Source organism: Nycticebus coucang, chromosome 14, assembly GCF_027406575.1.
Source record: "Nycticebus coucang isolate mNycCou1 chromosome 14, mNycCou1.pri, whole genome shotgun sequence".
NCBI lineage: Eukaryota > Metazoa > Chordata > Mammalia > Primates > Lorisidae > Nycticebus > Nycticebus coucang.
Window position 1 is genome coordinate 47,133,224 of NC_069793.1, and position 20,181 is coordinate 47,153,404.

General features: G+C 42.4%; 1 long non-coding RNA gene and 1 other non-coding gene across 2 annotated transcripts; one reads left to right on the forward strand and one right to left on the reverse strand.

The window, feature by feature from the left end:
- Nucleotides 1-49: 49 nt before the first annotated feature.
- LOC128565487 (uncharacterized) lies at nucleotides 50-18,557 on the forward strand. Its single transcript, XR_008374267.1, has 4 exons — nucleotides 50-304; nucleotides 4,285-4,438; nucleotides 9,147-9,215; nucleotides 18,067-18,557. It is a non-coding gene; the product is annotated as an uncharacterized LOC128565487 (long non-coding RNA).
- LOC128566163 (U6 spliceosomal RNA) lies at nucleotides 8,036-8,140 on the reverse strand. The gene has a single exon (XR_008374457.1). It is a non-coding gene; the product is annotated as a U6 spliceosomal RNA (small nuclear RNA).
- Nucleotides 18,558-20,181: the final 1,624 nt, after the last annotated feature.

Consider the following 20,181-nt stretch of genomic DNA (forward strand, 5'->3'; position numbering starts at 1 on the left):
GCCGACGCCAAAGAGCCGCGGGGAGGCTAAGCCAGGAGACACGTGGCGCTCTGCGACGCGCGCGGAGGAAGCCGCGCCTCTTCCTTCCCTAGCTCTCCTGGAGAAGCCTGTGGAGCAAGACTTGGGCGGGTGAGGTTCTGTCCCGAAACTCGGGCAGAACCCCAGGTATCGCCTCCTTCCTGGCCGCTGACCCGCGCCTTGCAACGCCCGCCCGGGTCAGAGAAGGGCTGTCAGACCCATTCTTACCCACAGGCCTTGCTCAGATCTACCACCCAGGACCTCCACTTTGGCGGGAATCTTACTCGTAAGTGTAACCGCAACCCACACCCATTATGTTGGGCCCTCCATCCCTGTGCCTCGATTATACTTACCCCGCCTTATCTCACTCCCATCTACGGACATCTCCCACATAGAACTGAGGCAGCTACTCCAAAACCCTCGTGATAAAGATGAGGAAACAGGCTCAAAGATGTGCATGGGCGACTAGAGGGTTACAAAAGCTTTTGGAGTCTCAAAGCTTGAGTCTGCCAATTAGTTTTTTCAACTGAGAAACGGGTTTTATAGTTGTTAGTGAAGATTGGATGACGTGACATTAACCCAAAGCAGTACAGAACTTGCCGCATAGTAGCAATGGAAGCGTCTATTCTTAGGAAAGAATACAGGGTAGTGGTTAAGTGCACCAGGGTGGATCCAAACTGCTTCTGTTGCAAAACTGGACTCTACTTGCCGCTAACTCTATGACTGGGGCAAGTTTATTTAAGTGCTGTGCATCTTTGTTTCCTTGACTGAAAAACGAAGATAATAGTTGCCTCCTATTTACAGCATAATAAATTAATAGAAAAATGGAACATTCTAAGTTCAATAAATTTTACCCATTCTCAGGTTATGGCTGAGTTGGGGCTATAATTCAGGTCTTTGGATTTCAAAACTAGTTATCTTTACTAATACCATTTAACCACATACTTAACCCAGTACCTCAAGGTTAAGCTCCTTTTTGAGGTTCGGGAGAAGAGAGCACTTGTCCATTTTCTTTAAATCAAGATCTCAACCTATCTACCTTATCATGAAAGCCCAAGAACGTCGTAGCTTTGCTTCTGTGGAGGCTTACTAGCAAAGGCAAATGTAAGGAAAATAGTCACAGCCAGGGATAGATTGGAGAATAAAGGCAACAGAAAAAGAAAGGCTATTCCAGAGGTTAGGAAAACTAAATTTCAATTTTAAAAACATGGGAAATAATGTTTTTGTTTTTCATCGCTATAAATAATTTATCGTAAACTCTCTTAATAGCATACACTGGTGAGCTTGACAATTCACTCAGGAGAATTCCGAGATAGAGGAGTCAAAAGGTAGGGAGTATCATGAAAGTGTAGCCTGTGAAGACAGATTGCAAAGGGGCAAATTTCATGCCACAGCCTACTGGAGACCAATGGTGGTCAGCTAAGCTATGTTGGGCAGGAAGGAGGTGGGCCATGCCAGGAACATGAAGTTCTCCTTTGGCCAGCCCACCCTAGGTTTCCAGCCCTTCCTCCTGATTCCTCACCCTTGGTCCTGTATGGTGTGGGAGGGGTAAAAAGAAGTGGCCAAGCTTGCAGGTGCTACCAGTTAAGCATAGGGTCCCCAGACCAGTCCTTGCCTGGAGAAGGCCTCCAAGGACTTGAGATTTCACTGCAGTATCTTCAGACAGGTTGGGATGAGGAATGAGGTCTTGCCCTTGGGGGGCTGCTCTCCCTCTGAGGCATCAAGGAGCTGCCACACTTAACAGGAGATGCCAAGCAGCACATGGCCTGTGGCCTGCCTGCTGAAGAGAGCCCAGTGGAGAACTTCTTTCACAATGCGCTTGGCCTCGTGGCAATGGAGATCATAGGAAAGGGAGTATGTATCATAGAAAATTGCCTTCATGTTCATGCAGTCAACAAAGTCCTGTGGATTCAACTTGTACAGGTCAAAGGTTATGTGGGCCACATGAATCTTCTTGGCAGGCTTATGGGAGAGAAGGTAAGTTGGTACCTTGATCTCTGTTCTGATGGGGGCTGCCATTTCTGCCCTTCTGGAGGACCATAACCTAGGTATTGGCTCTGTATCATTAGTAACAATTGGTAGTGGCAGATCAGGAGAAGATACCACCCCCCAACACTGTAGAAAACACTGGACTGTAAGCACAATGAAGGCAGGGACTATCTTTTCCACTTTTACTACCTATTATCTAATACCGCTAAATATAGTACCTGAATTAGGCACTAAAATTTAGAATAGATCCTTTAAAGGTAAAGCCTGAGACACCTGGTAATAGTATATCTGGATTATTCACAGCAATCCAAGGAGATGAATAAAACCTGAAAAATTAAAAGGCTGGATTACTCCAACAAAATAATGAAAAAGATAACACTGCTTTGGTGATGAGGACATTCTCAGCAATATTCAGGAGTGAAGGGAAATGAAAACACAAGAAAAGGCAAACAATGATAAAACAACATAATGCAAGATTAGGCATGAGAAAAGAAAAATAGCTCAGAGCAGTCTGAGCTAAGACAGGCATGCAAAATATCTGCCGGAGAGACAGGAGTATGGGACTTCAGTTATGCCGCCTCCCTCCCCCAAACCCCTAGCCATTTCCAGGGGCAGTTGTTTAAAGGCATTTTTCGTTTTGTGACTAGCTGCCTCACCCAGTATGTTCATGTTCCTGCAATGCTTGATACAAAGAACAATGTATAGCCAACCAGCAGCTCATGTTATTTTAATGTAAGTTCTTGGTAAACAACTTAGGAACTGCCTCTTCTTTTCCTTTAAAAACCCACTCATCCTGGGTGGGGTGGCATGTACCTGTAGTCCTAGCTACTCAGGAAGTTCTGAGGCTGTAGTGTGCCATGCCAACCAGATTTGTACTCTAGGTTCGGCATCTATATGGTGACCTTCTGGGGGGTGGAGGGGGCCAGTTTGCTAAGGAGGTGTGACACAGCCAAGGTTAGAAACAGAGAAAACTTCCAATAGTGGGATCGTGCCTGCTTAATAGCCACTATACTCTAGCCTAGGCAACATAGACCCCTTCTCTAAAAACAAAAATGAAAACCCTACTTTTCAATGCTGGTAATCAGAACATATGTTCTAGGCGACTTCAATCTGTGCTTCTGGGTTATAGTCCTCAAATTTGGCCCAAATAAGCTTTCTACTTACATTAAGTTCACCTCAGTTTTCTTCTTCTTTTTTTTTTCTTTAGGTACACATGTCAGGCATAAATCTGTAAGATTTAGAGTGATTCTCCCCAATCACCTGGTGTTTCTCTGTGAAAGTGGTGCTTGGTACCAACACAAACCCATTGTATTTGTCTTCAATCTAGGGGTCCTCAAACTACGGCCCGCGGGCCACATGAGGCGGTGTGATTGTATTTGTTCCCGTTTTGTTTTTTTACTTCAAAATAAGATATGTGCAGTGTGCATAGGAATTTGTTCATAGTTTTTTGTTTTTTTTTTTTATAGTCTGGCCCTCCAACAGTCTGAGGGACAGTGAACTGGCCCCCTGTTTAAAAAATTTGAGGACCCCTGATACTCTTTGTTTAAAGGTCTATATTTTATTTTGGCTATTCTTTCAAAACTTTCCTTTTTAGAATGGAAGGTTTTTGTCTTTGTGGGTAAAAGAGTTGGGTTACATGGAGAAAAACTGCCTTTGTTTATTTCTGCCTATGCCTCACAGCAGAAGGTTTGGTTTTAGGTTTTTCTGCCTAGGTTTAGGTCAAAATCACACACAGTCTCACAGCAAAGGTTTTTGGTCAAGGTTCTGGTAGTTTGGCACTAGTGGTTTCATTTTACATAGCTTTTCTTTTTTTTTAAGCAGAGTCTCATTGTCTCCCCCTTGGTAGAGTGCTGTGGGTAGAGTGCCATGGAGTCAAAGTCCACAGCAACCTCAAACTCCTGGGCTCAAGTGATCCTCTTGCCTCACCCTCCCGAGTAGATGGGACTACAGGCGTGCACCACCACACCTGGCTAGTTTTTCTATTTTCAGTAGAGACAGGTTCTCAGATCTTACTTTGCTCAGGCTGGTCATGAATTCCTGAATTCAGGCAATCCACCCACCTACACTTCCCAGAGTGCTAGGATTACAGTCATGAGCCACCTCCCCTGGCTTACACAGCATGCTTTTAAGATTGCAGTTATTTTCTGTTGTTTGAAATTTAGACTTTGCTTTTCATTTGTGATCAATTTATATTAGTTACATAGTGAAAAGTGTATGAAGGTTATGTTCTCTTGTCCCAAAGAAAAGAGGCAGTTTGCTCCTTCTGACCCATTCCAGGTGACTGGAGACTTTGTGGAAGTGTCAGGGCTGTGGGCCAGGATGTGAAACAGCCTCATAAGGCATTCCTCGCCATAAGAACATATAACTGGATGGATATAATATGTTAGAGTCTGATCCTCCACACCCAGAGCACTCTGCTACCCCTTGACAGGTAAGAGATGCATGACTCTCGAGTGCCACCTAGAGGAGTGATGCTCATAAGCAGCACATCACTGGCCTTGGTCGCTTTTGAGAAGTTCCTGAATTGTGGGAAATCAAGCTTCAACATCTGAGCACTCTTTTAGAAACATAGCTGGACTTACATATAACACTTATGGGGCACCCTCTTATAAATATCAAGGCAAGTGGACCTGCCTAACCCAGGATGGTCTTAAACAGCAATGGCCAAAGTGGGAGTTCTCTGAAATGCCTAAAATAATTCATCTGCATGCATAATTGGAAAAGACTTCTGTTAGAACCAGACAAATTGAATAGGAGACCTGCTTTATTTTATCCTTGTTTCAGTCAATTAAAACCCCTTTTTTAAATGTTTTATCTCTCTTTGCTTTCTATCTTGGCATGATTTTTGCTGGGAAAAAGTAAAACTTCATTGGCCTTTTAGAGAACTAAAAATTTCCTCAGATTGACTTCTCTAAGATTTGTGCTTCCATTTTATGCTCCTCAATTTGCCTCAGTATTTTTTTTTCCTTTAAGTAGACAGGAGAAAGAACTGAGGAAAATATTTCAGAATGTCATGTGCATATAAAGCAGAGAACAGCAGCTCTTATTTTAAGAAAGATTTTTGTGCTAGAGAAAAACTGTAATGTTGTAACAGAAGGAAAAGCCTGGAAAGGGGTAGAAATGTTTTCTGTCTCTTTAAACCCCCCTTACCTTTTTTTTTAATTGAGACGAAGTCTAGGTCAGCGGTCTCAACCTGTGGATCACGACCCCTTTTTAACAATGAAAATACATTGCAGCATTAGTAAGGTTGAGAACCCCTGGTCCAGGTAGAGTGCCATGGCATCATCATAGCTCACTGCAATCGCAAACTCTTGGGCTCAAGTGATCCTCTTGCCTCAGCCTCCCAAGTAGCTGGGACTATAGACCATGCATCACAACACCTAGCTAGTTTTTTGGTTGTTGTTGTTTGTTTTTTAGTAGATATGGGGTCTCACTCTTGCTTAGGCTGGTTTCAAACTCCTGAGCTCAAGCAACCCACCCACTTTGGCCACTCAGAGTGCTAGGATTACAGGCCCTCCCTTACCCTTTTTTGAAAACTAAACCTGCATCCCTGCCTCAGACCAGTTGTTGAGAGGGGCAAGGGAGTGTCTTTTCTTGGACATAGGAGGTGGCTCAATGGAAAGGTCCGGTTGAGTCCAGAATTGTCCAGTTGTAGATCTAAAGGTCCAAGAGGTGATCTTTCCCAGATATGGAAACCTGGGAAATTACATCAGAACCCTGATGTAATTGAACAATACCCTGAAATTGAAATTGAAAACCCTCCCTTTAAAAGGTCCAAATTTCTGCTTCTGATTGGGACAGTGGTACTTTGGGACAGTATTCTGCCCTCATTTGCTTTTGTTTTTTTCATTTAGCCTCAGGGACAAGCACCAAGCTTTCAATAGCAATGTTAATAGTAAGCCCTGGAAACGTGCTGTCATCTGAGGGTCTTATAAAGAAATGTCACTTTACTTGATAAGTAAAATCCAAAATTGGGAGAAGAGTTGAAAAACATAATCCTGGCTGGGCATAGTGGCTCATTCCTATAATCATAGTACTTTGGAAGGCCAAGATAGGAAGATCCCTTGAGCCCAGGAGTTCCAGAGTAGTGTGGACAACATAGTGAGACCCGATCTCTACTTAAAAAAAAAATTATCCTAGAATGGTGGGATGCATTTCTAGGTTGTATTTACTCAGGAGATTGAGCCAGGAGGATAGCTGGAGCCTGGGAGGTGGAAGTTTCAGTGAGCTGATCACACTATTACATTCCAGCCTAGGTGACAGACCAAGTTTCACATTTAAAAAAAAAAGTTTAAGAAACATAGTTTCTTATATGAGGAAAGAGCACAGGCTTTGGAGTCAGAGTTGAATACACATGCCTAGTCTTAAGCTAGTTACCTAACACTAGGCCTGGCACATTTTATGGAACAAGTGAATCTTTCTGAGAGGTATAATAGTTAAAAGCTTGAACAAGGTAGCTTCATTAGGGTGTTGCCATTTTCCATTTCTTTTCTTTCTTTTTTTTGAGACAGAATTTCACTCTATTGCCTCAGTCTAGAGTGCCTTGATGTCATACCCCACAGTAACCCCCTCAAACTCTCAGGCTTAAGCAATCCTCTTGCCTCAGCCTCCTGAGTAGTTGGGACTACAGGTGCCTGCCATAAAGCCCAGCTAATTTTTCTGTCTTTAGTAGAGATGGGGTCTTGCTCTTGTTCAGACTGGTCTCAAACTCCTGAGCTCCCGTAATCCACCCACGTCAGCCTCTGAGAGCACTAGGATTATAGGCGTAACCCACCACGCCTGCCCCCCATTTTCCATTTTCAGTGGCAAATATTTTAATAAATCTCTGATATTAAAGGGGGGGGGCAGGTATGATCGCTCACACCTGTAATCCTAGCACTCTAGGAGGCCGAGGCAGGAGGATTGCCTGAGCTAACAAGTTCCAGACCAGCCTGAACCAGAGCAAGACCTCGTCTCTAAAAAATAGCTGGGTGTTGTGGTGGGCGCCTGTAGTCCCAGCTACATAGGAGGCTAAGACAAGAGAATTGCTTGAGCCAAGAGTTTGAGGTTGCTGTGAGCTGTGATGCCACAACACTCTACCCAGGGCGACAGAGTGAGACTCTGTCTCAAAAAAAAAAAGGTAGTTTCATTAAATCCAGTCTAATCAATACAACTAATATCCTCCAGCAAAGCTCTCTCCACAGCACAGCTTTCCCATCTGTAAAATGGAGAAAATAATAGTTCACATTTCTAGTTGTTATAAGGATTAAATTTTTTTTTTTTTTTGTAGAGACAGAGTCTCACTTTATGGCCCTCGGTAGAGTGCCATGGCATCACACAGCTCACAGCAACCTCCAACTCCTGGGCTTAAGCAATTCTCTTGCCTCAGCCTCCCAAGTAGGTGGGACTACAGGCGTCCGCCACAACACCCAGCTATTTTTTGGTTGCAGTTCAGCCGGGGTCGGGTTTGAACCTGCCGCCCTCAGTATATGGGGCCGGCGCCTTACCAACTGAGCCACAGGCGCTGCCCTATGAGGATTAAATTTTATATTTGTAAAGCAGTTCAAAGACGCCTAACACAAAGTGCTATATTAATGTTTAATAAAATATTGGTCTGTTTCTCTATTTGTAACCTAGGAATTGTAATACTACACTTTCTGTAAGGATTCACATGCCATATGTAGAGTGCTAGAAAAAAGATGCTCAGTAGAGTTTATTTCCTTTTCCCCCACTCTAACCACCCCCACCTCAGCCCTATTAGCTAAGAAACCCTGTCTGGTTACGGCTGCCACTTCCCTCAAGGCTCTATTGCTCAACTTGATCTAAGTAATTGATTTCTTGATTTCCCTGATTCCTAGCAGATCCCTTCATTTCCTTTATTCCTAGAAAATTCCTTGATTTCCTTTGGCTCAAAGGAAACTCAAAATGAGTTTGCTAGAAACCAAGAGAAAATAAAAGTGAAACAACCCCAGAGGAACAGCTGGTGTGAATCTCTTGGTACTCTAGTTGGGGGAAATTGTGTCAAGGAGATTCTGGCTTTTTTTTTTTTTTTTTTATGGCATGCTTCGCATATTTATGTCATCCTTGAGCCGTGGCTGTGATAATCTTCTCTGTATCATTCCAATTTTAGTATAAGGGCTGCCAAAGCAAGCACAGATTCTGGCTGCTTGTACTTTAGTTTGTCTCCTTACTTCCTCTTTTAGAATCCCACAGAACATCAGCTGGCCCATTAGTTAAAAGGCATTTATTGTGTTCAGAAAAAGGAAGAGAGAGAGAAGTACTTACTCCCAGGAGGCAATAAGTAGTCACAACTGAGAAAACTCAATGGTAAATTCTACATGGGAGCCAAGACTTACTGATTTATTAAGGTCCAGATCAGGGGTCAGCAAACAATGACCCTCAGGCCAAATCAATACATTGCCTGTTTTGGGTGGGAGGTTTTGTTTATTTGTTTTGAGAGAGAGTCTCACTGTGTTGCCCTGGTAGAGTGCCGAGGCGTCACAGCTCACAGCAACTTCAAACTCTTGGGCTTAAGTGATTCTCTTGCCTCAGCCTCTCAAATAGCTGGGACTAAGATGCCCACCACAACCCCTGGCTATTTTTTTGTTGTAGTTGTTGTCGTTTGGCAGGCCCAGGCCGGGTTTGAACCCGCCAACTCCGGTGTATGTGGCTGGCGCCCTAGCTGCTAAACTACAGGCACTGAGCCCACTGCCTGTTTTGATAGATAGTTTTATTGGAACATAGCCACACACATCATATATTCGTTTATGTATTGTCTCTGACTGCTTTTGTATTACAGTGGCAGAGTTGAATAATCATGACAGAACCCCTGGTCCTTTACAGAAAAGCAATAACTAACCTCTGATCTAGATAATTCACCCAAGATCATATTCTCAGTAGCTTCAGTGAAAAAAATTCTTTATCTTCATCAAATCCTTTAATCCATTGCTTCTCAATCTTTATTTTTCACTTTATTCCATTTTATTTTTTTCTGAAACAGGGTATCTCTCTGTCACCCCAATTATAAAGTGCAGTGGCGTTGTCATAACTCACAGCAATCTCAAACTCCTGTGCTTAGGCGATCCTTCTGCCTCAGCCTCCCTACAGCCCTGCGCCACCCCTCCTGGCTAATTTTTCTGTTTTTTCTCACTCTTGCTCAGGCTAGTCTCAAACGCCTGGCCTCAAGCCATCCTCCCAGCTTGGCCTTCCAGAGTACTAGGATTATAGAGGTGAGCTGCCGTGCCAACCTGCTTCTCAATCTCTCCTGCGCATACAAATCATCTGAGGATCTTATCAAAATGAAAATTTGATTCAGTAGGTCTGGGAGGAAGCCTGAAACTCTGTATTTGTTTGTTTATTTATTTCATTTTAAGTCTGTATTTCTGACAAGCTCTGGAGCAGGGATCCTCAAACTTTTTAAACAGGGGGCCAGTTCACTGTCCCTCAGACCATTGGAGGGCCGGACTATAGTTTAAAAAAAAAAAAAAAAAAAACCATGAACAAATTCCTATGCACACTGCACATGTCTTTTTTTGAAGTAAAAAAATACAAAACAGGAACAAATACTGTCACACCACCTGATGTGGCCCATGGGCCGTAGTTTGAGGACCCCTGCTCTGGAGTATACCCCAAAACTTACGTTTCCTGGATCCACTTGACCCTGTCAATCATCTCTCAGCATTTCTTCCCTCATTATGCAGCTTAATTCTTCTGGCTCATCAGTTAAATTACTCCCATGCAAACAACAACTCCTTTTCTTTCCTTTGTCTCTTGCTCTCACCTGATAAAAACGCAGCCTTGAATGAACCCACCATGTACCTTCTCCTTGTCCAGCTCTGCATGACTGGAGAAAAATCATTAGACTCATGTCTCAAACTAACACTTACCAATCTCAGACAGGCCCTAACTAACCACTGCCCAATAATCCCCAATGTTTTTCTGTCGTATTCCCTCTCTCACACCCTCAATGACCATTCTGTGCCTCTCCTTGCTCCTCAAACCTCACATCGTTCCTTCCCATTCATTTTTAGCAAGTGACCCTAAATCTGTGTCTTAAGAAATCTTCTTGTATTGGGCGGCGCCTGTGGCTCAGTGAGCAGGGCGCCGGCCCCATATGCCGAGGGTAGCGGGTTCAAACCTAGCCCCAGCCAAATTGCAACAACAAAAAAAAATAGCTGGGCGTTGTGGTGGGTGCCTGTAGTCCCAGCTACTCGGGAGGCTGAGGCAGGAGAATCGCCTAAGCCCAGGAGTTGGAGGTTGCTGTGAGCTGTGTGATGCCACGGCACTCTACCGAGGGCCATAAAGTGAAACTCTGTCTCTACAAAAAAAAAAAAAGAGAGAGAGAGAATTAAGAAATCTTCTTGTATCAATTAAGTAACTCTTGTTTTAAAACAGAGCTTCTCAACAGAAGCACTATTGATATTTTTATAAGTCTGTGTTGTGGGGATTGTGGTGTGCATTATAGGACATTAGTTGCATCCATGGTCTCTACCTACTGAATGTTAGGTGTTAGTAACTCATAGACAGACTTTGAGTATGGTAACAATCCCGGGGCAAGAGGGCCTTTCTTTTTAGAAGCTGTCATTTGGTTATTTCCTTCTGTCTGTTGGTATTCCTGATTATTTCAAATTCTCAGTAGAAAGAATCTAGTCCTGGGCGGCACCTGTGGCTCAGTCGGTAAGGCGCCAGCCCCATATACCGAGGGTGACAGGTTCAAACCCGGCCCCGGTCAAACTGCAACAACAAAAAAAAATAGCCGGGTGTCGTGGCGGGCGCCTGTAGTCCCAGCTACTCGGGAGGCTGAGGCAAGAGAATTGCTTAAGCCCAGGAGTTGGAGATTGCTGTGAGCTGTGTGAGGCCACGGCACTCTACTGAGGGCCATAAAGTGAGACTCTGTCTCTACAAAAAAAAAAAAAAAAAAAAAAAGAAAGAAAGAATCTAGTCCTGTTTAGGTCAGATATTCACTCCTGTGGCCTGAAGAATTGAATCTGTAATCAGAATCAAGCTGGGGAGAGGTGTTCCAACAGAAAAAAAGTAACAGCCACCATGTTTCCTTCATGTTCTGTATCTACATTCAGCTAGAGTGACATAAAACCTGACTACAGAGGACTCAATGAGCTAGAGTCTATTTTTCTATGATAAAAATAAGCCTGGATATAGGCAATTGTCAGAGTTGGCTCACCTGCTACGTAGGTCCATCACAGCCTCTACATTTTTTAGCTCCAGCTTTTCATCTTCAGGTTTATTGCCTCAGGTTGAAAGACAGCTGTCATACTTCCTAATAGCATGAATGGTTCAAAAATAGGAAACACATGGGGTAAGGGATTGTGGTGGGGAGGAGGCAGCAAAAGGAACTTTTATTTGAGAAATCTCCTCTCCTTTTTGTCAGCAAAGGAAAATTTTTCACAGAAACATCCCCCACACACACCCCCACTGGCCCTTAAGTTCCATTGACTAGAAATGCATTATATGACCATTCTCTTAGCTAAAGGTATGACAGAAAAGTTAGTGTCTGGCAAAGGGTAATGCCCTAGTTATGACTGATTTAGACCAATTATGATTGATTCCCTGGGCCCCAGCACAGTGCCACCCCCACATTAAATTTTGGGTTTTGTTAATAAGAAGAGAGTGTAGTCGTTATTTAGGCAACAGCCCGGCGTTTGCTATGTCTACCATATATCGAATCCACAAACATACATGATTCTGTACATGTTTCCTCTTTCTGTAAAACAAAATCCAGTCCCTTTACCTATGCTCTGAATTCCACTCCTCTCACCTCTCAAGAACGTCGTGCCTTCATTTTGCTATTCCCTTTCTTTCCTATATGATCAGTCTTCCTCTGGCTGTAGAATCACATACCAGGCATACATTCTAAAGGAGCAACTTCCATGTTTTGAAAATTCCCTTCCTTGCAGATAAAGAGATATGATAAAGCAAGTAGAATAAAATGTTAATCAGAAAACTTAGTCATATTCCTGCAAACTTCTTTCAACTTTTCTATATCTTTAAACCTCTCATAATGTGGTGTTGGAAATAAAATCTCTTCCTTGACCCCAAATCACCCCCCAACTTAGATTCCCTTTCATTGTTCAAATCCATTGAAGAAGTTCCTTCCAGTGCTCACTTGTCTTTCACTCTCAATCTTTGCAGTCTGACTTTCCTCTCCACTGCTTCTCTGGGATTGCTCTTTTTGAGGTCACCCTTGAATGGGCAATTTTCTGACCTCATTCTACCCAGCTGTTCAGCAGCATTGTTTGCTTCTAACTTCTCTCCTTGAAACACTTTTCCTCTCTTGGCATCTGACACCACTTTTTTCTAATTTTCTTTCTGCCATTCTAGATGCTTCTTTTTAAGCTTTTTGGCAGCTTCTTCCCACGGGTTGGTTCTAGGACCTCATCTCTGTCTACTGCCAATCTTTTCACAAGGACACTAATGGTATTTTTGTGTGAGGCACTTCTTCACTGGGCAGGATTTCCCATGCATTGCAAGATGTTTTCTATTTCTAAACCCTACCCACTAAATGCCAGTGCTGTGCCCTTTGTTCAATCAATGTGACAACTCAAATTGCTTCCAAACACTTCCCTAGAGAAGTGCTACTTCTCCACGTTAAGAGTCATTTTGTCTCTCATTAATGATGCCAAACAGCCCATGACCATATACATCACAGCCCATGACCATATACATACATATTAATACATACCTGTACAGTATGTGCTAATTCTCAGGTGTCTCTGGCCCAAACCTCTCTTAGGAAGTTTAGACTGTCTCCAACTATCTACATTTCCATTTGGATGGCCTATTGTGGAAGCTCAGTAAATATCCGATAAATGGATAATCTAATTAATAAGTATCTTATCACCCTACTTTTTTTTGAGACAGAGTTTCACTTTTTCACCATCGGTAGAGTGCCATGATGTCATCATAGCTCACAGCAACCTCAAACTTCTGGGCTCAAGCAATCCTCTTGCCTCAGCCTTCCTAGTAGCTGGAAATACAGGTGCCCACTACAAGGCCTGGCTCCCTTTTTTGTCTACAACTAAATTCTTTTTTATTTTTATTTATTTATTTTTTTTTGAGACAGAGTCTCACTATGTCACCCTGGGTAGAGTACCAAGGCAGTAAGTAGTCACAACTGAGAAAACTCAATGGTAAACTCTACATGGGAGTCAAGACTTACTGATTTATTAAGGTCTAGATGAGGGGTCAGCAAACAATGGCCCTCAGGCCAAATCAATACACTGCCTGTTTGGGGTGGGGGGGTTGAGACAGAGTCTCACTATGTCACCCTTGGTAGAGTGCCATGGCATCACAGCTCACAGCAACCTCAAACTCTTGGGCTTAAAGTGACTCTCTTGCCTCAGCCTCCCAAGTAGCTGGGACTACAGGTGCCCACCACAACATCCGGCTATTTTTCAGTTGTAATTGTCATTGTTGTTTGGCAGACCTGGGCTGGATTCGAACCACCAGCTCCGGTGTATGTGGCTGGCGCCCTAGCCACTGAGCTACAGGTGCCAAGCCTACAACTAAATTCTTGATCTTTTCCTGCCTGGTTCCCTGTGGGAGACATGAAGATGTGATGCTCAGATCCCCCTTCAAGAAAGGACCAGCTGCCCAGCTCTGAGGAATGTGGTTAGCTGACATCCTCCGGCTGTTACCTGCTTTAAGTTCCACTTCAGCTTTAAAGCCAAAGTCATACTCTTCTTGGTGTGAAGCTAAAATCTTGGGAAGGTTTCCAGCAAGGTGGTAGTACACAGGTCTAGTCCCACACAGAACACCTCTAACTGGCGGGTTTTGCTCTGAAGTTCCCTATTGGGCTAACACAGACTGTCAAGTTTACATCATTATCGGCAAACTCTCCCTGCACAATCTGCCTCTACCTCTTTTCCTGTACAGGTATTATCCCCTGATAAGCCTTTGTCTCAGCATCTGCTTCCCAGACAACATACTCAGCACTCTCTCTACCCTTCTCATTCAGCAAAAGTATGCATCCAGTTGCTCAAACTAAAACCCTATGAGTCATCTCTGATTCTTTGTTTTTCTTCATACAACATACCCAGCCACCAGCAGGTTCTGTTGATTCTACATCCAAAATACATAATCCCTCCCTCCTCCCCTCTTCCTCCCGCCCTGGCATGTTTTTTCTTCCCTCTGTTTCTCTGTTTCTTCTCGCTCTTGTTTTCCTTCCCATCCAACCATTCTCCACACAGCAGTTGGGATAATCCTTTAAAACATAGCACTACTTTACTTGAAAACAAAATTTCTAATCCAAACCCCTTAGTGTGTCTGCCAAGGCATTGCATGATGTCTCCTATCTTTCTGTCCAGCCTCATTTCTCACTACCGAACAATCACTATACTTTAACTATGTTGGTTTTTCTGTTCTTTGAAACCATTTCCACCTAAAGCTTTTGACCAAGCAAAAAGCATTTCCCCTATACTTTGCATCACTGGATTCTATTTTTATTTTATTTCAGAATATTGTGAGGACACAAATGTTTTGGTTACATGAATTGCTTTTGTATTCAATTTTGTTTGGTTACAAGAATTGCTTTGTATACAAAGATATAAGGTGCCACTCACCTGGTACCTAGTGTACATTGTACCCGTTAGGTGTAAATTTATCCCTCTCTCCTTGCCCTTCCCACCTGCTTGCTTTTTGTTGCATTTTACTCCCAAATAGGCAGGGAGGTGTTAATCAATTAGATCCATTTTAATAGTGAGTACGTGTGGTGTGTGTTTGTCTATTCTTGTGATACTTCACTTAGAAGAATGGTCTCCACTTCCATCTAAGTTATTATAAAAGGTATTCACCATTTCTATGTCTGAGTAGTATTCCCTGATATACATATTATTTATCCACATTGTATTGATCCACTCGTGTATTGATGGGCACTTGGGTTGGTTCCACATCTTTGCGATTGTGAATTGTGCTGCAGTAAACATTCAAGAACACACAGGGCTGGATTCTCTCATTCACTGGAAGTCAAGTGCCACTGCCTCAGAATACCCTCTCTGACCACTCAGTCTAAAGTAATTTCCCTTTGCAAAGAAATCGAGGCAGGGGGAAAAGGGAAAAAAAAGAAATAAATAGTAATTTGACTCCCTTCTCCCACCTCCCTCCCATTACTCTCTAATACAGGTAGTGTATTGGGGGGAGGAGGGATGTGCTTTTTTCCTTAACTGCTTCTTGTCTGCCTCTTTAGACCATACTTGCTTTATTTCCCAGAACCTAGCACAGTGTCTGATGTGTAGTGTAGGCAATCAATACATACCTGTCGGATGAATGAAAGAAAAATCACCTAATTATCTTGGTGCTCATAGTGTTTTGTATTTTTTTCCTTTAGAAAAAGAACAGAAATTTTATCCTTCACCTGCTGATATTACAGTGACCGACTTATAAGAGATAAATGTTAATAACAGTAAATCTAGATCTATGTTACAATAGCCATAGTTTCAAGAGTCCCTTACTTTAAAAATTAAACTATCCCTACCTAAATAGCTTCATAATATCCTAAGGACAGTAATCCTACTCCCTCTTGGCAAGCTTACAAAAGGAAAAAAAAACCCAAGACAAAAAGAACAATATCTCAGAAACAAACAAAGTAGGAGAAATCCCAAACCATGTATTCCATGGACTATAAGAATTTAGATGAGACTAAAGTTCACTCATGCTGCAGTTAGGAACACTATCAAATAAATATTGTGTGCTACACTCATAATTTTTGTTTCCTTCTAAGACCTTAGACTGTGCAGTGATCAGTTACATAAATTTTGTTTCCTAATATCTGGATTTTCTTTCCATGAAGTGAAAAACATGGTAACTTTTTACCACCTCCTAAGGAATTGACAGTATATTGAGTGAGCAATCTCTTCAGAGAGCTCCTATAATTCTTCACTATGACAAAAGTTGACCTGAAATATTGGAAAACAGAGTTTACACTTTTTACTCACTTTAAAGTGATCTAAATCACATATTTAGCCATCCTTCTCTAATTTTGTGATTCTTCTTTGGGGGGGGACAGAGTCTCATTGTGTTGCTCAGTTGGAGTACAGTCACTATTCACAAGTGCAATCCCAGTACATTACATCCTCCCACCTCAGCCTCCTGAATAGCTGGGACTGCAGGCATGTGGTATGGCACCCAACTATGATTCTTTTCAAAAGCGCTATTAATGCAGACATTTTTTGATGACATACTGAACTTACCTAAACAACCTTATCTTTCTGTGATGCCATAAAGATTAAATCTTCCCACTTCCCATCCCAGGTTGCAGTCCTGGGATGAGGTTAACACATGATGTCACAGGGGGATGACACCCAGAGATGAGCAAAATCTTACAGTGGAATAGAAGAATGAGTTGTTATTCCAAGGTGTTAAGGCAATCCATGACATCATAAAGGTGTAGCCAAGCAACCTTCAAGACTGGAGAGGAAGATTGCTAATAGAGCTCATGATATCACTAATAGAGGGGTAAAAATTGACATCTTAAAGGGATGATCAAACTCTGAAATCACCAGTGGGTGGTGCATAACTGAAGGAGAGTTGGGTCCATATTTGGGAAGTATATGATCAGTGATGTCATAAGAGAATGAACAGTCATTCATTCTTTCAAGTGTGATATCATAGAAAATTGTGCATGTTTTAGAAAAAAGATCACAGACTATTTCCCAGGGGTAGAATATGGCCCATAGACATGTTTTGTTGGCCTGCACACAAAGTTTAGCACTTTTCCCCCATTTACAATATGAAATTTAAAATTTCTATAATAAAAGTCAGGATTTCTGGCTTCTCTCGAATATGCTATTCTGATAACGCTTGACCTGCATTCCTACCTGGCAATAGTGTCCTGGAGCAAAGCAACAGCTTTCTTCTTTGGACAAAGCAGGTCCTCTTAGTTTATCATGGTCCTCACTTTTCTCATTTTATCCACCATGTACTGTGGACATTTAAGTTTGTGACTGGTTTGGGGAATTTCATATAACAAAGAGGGGAGGCAATGTTGGGAGATATGCTATAGGAGGGGAAGGTAACCCTATGACATAGGAAGGAATATAGCCCTTCACTTGTCAGTCATTGTGACAAGGACAGAAGCAGCAGAATATTTACATGCTGATATTTTAACCCCCAGAGTATTCTGATCCTGCCACGCTGTCCTCTGAGAAAATTTGACCCCGTTATGTTGAAAGAGTTAAGATGCCAGGCATGGCAGCTCACACAGGTAGTCCTAGCACTTTGGGAGGCTGAAGGTGGGTAGACTGCTTGAGCTTAGGAGTTCCAGACCAGCCTGAAACCAGGATATTTGGCAACGAATACATAATAAAATTGTGAAGGCATGAGAAATAGAAAAACTAGACAGGCGTTGTGGCAGGCGCCTGTAGTCCCAGGTACTTGGGAGTTTGAAGCAAGGGGATCACTTGAGCCCAGGAGTTTAAGGTTGCTGTGAGCTATGATGGCACAGCACTCTACCCAGGGGAAGAGAGTGAGAGAGTTAAGACTATGGCACCCTAGAATATTCTGCCCTGCCATGTCGACTACTTTGAATTAAAATTATTTTTTTTAAACCCAGCAGGTACAAGAAGATAACTCTGACCTTCATTTTGTTTCTTAAAAGCAAAAGATGGGGGGGGGGGCGCTTGTGGCTCAAAGGAGCAGGGCGCCGGTCCCATATGCCAGAGGTGGCAGGTTCATAACCCCAGCCCCAGCCAAAAAGTGCAAAAAAAAAAAAAAAAAGGCAAAAGATGAAATTCCCATGTGAAAGGTGTCCTCCCTATAAAGTAGCATTCTTATTTTCAAGAACAGGGAAAGAATTTTGTACAAAAAAAAAAATTTTTTTTTTTTGTTACACTAACCTTTATCTTCCTAGTCACTTCTTTACCCAGTTAGCTACCCTAGTTCAAGCATATTTGCCTTATTACATTTTCACTGTTCACTACTCTTTGTCCAATTTAGCATAAATGATTGAGTCTAACTGCTTCTTTGGGTCTTCATTTCCTTATGGGAGCCCCCATGCCTTATAAAATTTGTGTTAAATAAATTTGTATGCTTTTTTCCCCTGTTAATCTGTCTTGTATTGATTTCCAGGCCCAGCCAGAATCCTAACAGGATGGAAGTGGAGTTTTGATGCCCCTACAATATCTTCAAGAGCTTTTCAGTCCATGCATTAAACAAGGAATTAAACTTATGAATCAATGAAACTTGATTCATAAAATACTTTCCAAGAAAATTTGCCGATATTTCACAATTTTATTACATATTTGTTGCCAAATATCTTTGGTGTCAAACATCCTTGGATCAGATTTAGAACAAATCTTATTCCCCTCAAGTTGTATAAACCATGATATCTCCAAAGTATCTATAACATTATCAACTATTTGTCCCTAAAGCATCTTATTATCCCTACACCCACATGCCTTGGCTCAAACTGACAAGAAATTACTTCCCCCTAACCACATCGTCCTAGTATTAAGAGACAACTTCTCTCTCAGGCTCCCAAAGAACTTTAAAGAATTCATTATTAAATTTATCATCATACTGCAGTAGTTTTTATAATTTATCAATCTCTTTTGATAGAATTAAAGATTGTGAGTTATTTAAAGGCAGTATTTTAGTGTGTCCGAGTCCTGGCAATCTAAAGACATTTAATAAATATTTGTCAAATGAATGGTCATAAATAGATGTAGAAATCTACTAGGTCAAAAGGTTATGGAATGGGGCCATGATGGATATTTTATGTAATTAAAATTTCCCCTGAGGGGCTGGGTGTGGTGACTCACATCTGTAATCCCAGCCCTTTGGGAGGCTTAGGAGGGAGTATGCATTCAGGGCAGGAATTTGAGACTAGCCTGGGTAACATAGCAAAACACCATCTCTGCAAAAAATTTTAAAAGTAGTCAAGTGCAGTGGTGCACACCTGTAGTTCTAGCTACTTCAGAGGCTGAACCAGGAGAATCATTTGAACCTGGGAGTTGGAGGTTGCAGTGAGCTGTGATCATACCACTGCACTGCAGCCTGGGTGACAGAGTAAAACTCTGTATCAAAAAAAAAAAAAAAAGTTTTTTAAAAATTTAAGTTCAAAATAAAAGAAATGAGGAAAAAAGCAAAGAAGAAAAAATTTAAGTTCATAAAGTAAAATAAGGTTATAAGCTAAGGTTAACTTTTTATTAAAGGAAAAAATATTTTTTATAAATTTAGTGTAGTCTAAGTGTATGGTGTTTATAAAGTCTACAGCAGTGTACCCTAGTGTCTGGGCCTTTACATTTACTCGCCACTGACTGACAGACTCAACCAGAGCAACTTCTAGTCCTGCAGTCTCCACCCATGATAAGTGCCTTTACACGTGCACTTTTTATCTTTTAGCTGTATTTTTACCGTACCTTTTCTGTTTAGATACACAAATACTTACCCTTGTGCTACAGTGGCCTACAGTATTCCATAACACACTGCATAGGTTTGTGTACCATATAGCTTAGGTGTGCAATAGGATCAATCATCCAGATGTGTGCAAGTACATTCTATGTTGTTCACACAATGCCGAAATCACCTTACAACGCATTTCTCACAACATATGCCCATTGTTAAGTGATATATGACTGTATATATAGAGCTCAGTGGTTTCAGGCATTCACCAGGGGTTGTGAAATGTATCCAGGGGCTATTGCCTTTTGGCTTTCTGCTCCGAGGAGGCCAAGGGGCAACTTTCTTTGGTAGTCCTAAATCCAGTTTCACCTGACTCCAGCCACCTCCAGAATGCCACCTAAGGGCGACCCCAATGAGATTAAAGTCAGTGCTCTGTGTTGGGCCTGCAGGACAGAGCCTCCAGCCTCCCTCCTCTCTGCGGCCCCTGCCAAGTGTGCAAAGCTTTCCCATGTAGGACTCTTAAGCCGCCACCTACCAGAGGCCTTTCTGTGCTGTGCCGTCCTGACCTAGCTGCTCAGCCTTTCTGGGCCTCACTTTGCCCACATGTAAATGGGGAGGGAGGACCAGATGACCGGCCACAGCCCGGCAGCCCACACGGCCTGGGTATACCTGAGGTGCACTGGTGGCGAAGTTGGTGTCATGTCTGCCCTGGCCCCCAAGATTGGCCCCCTGGGTTTATCTCCTGAAAAAGTTGGTGATGACATTGCCAAGGCAACTGGGTGACTGGAAGGGTCTGAGAATTTCAGTGAAACTGACTATCCAGAACAGACAGGCCCAGTT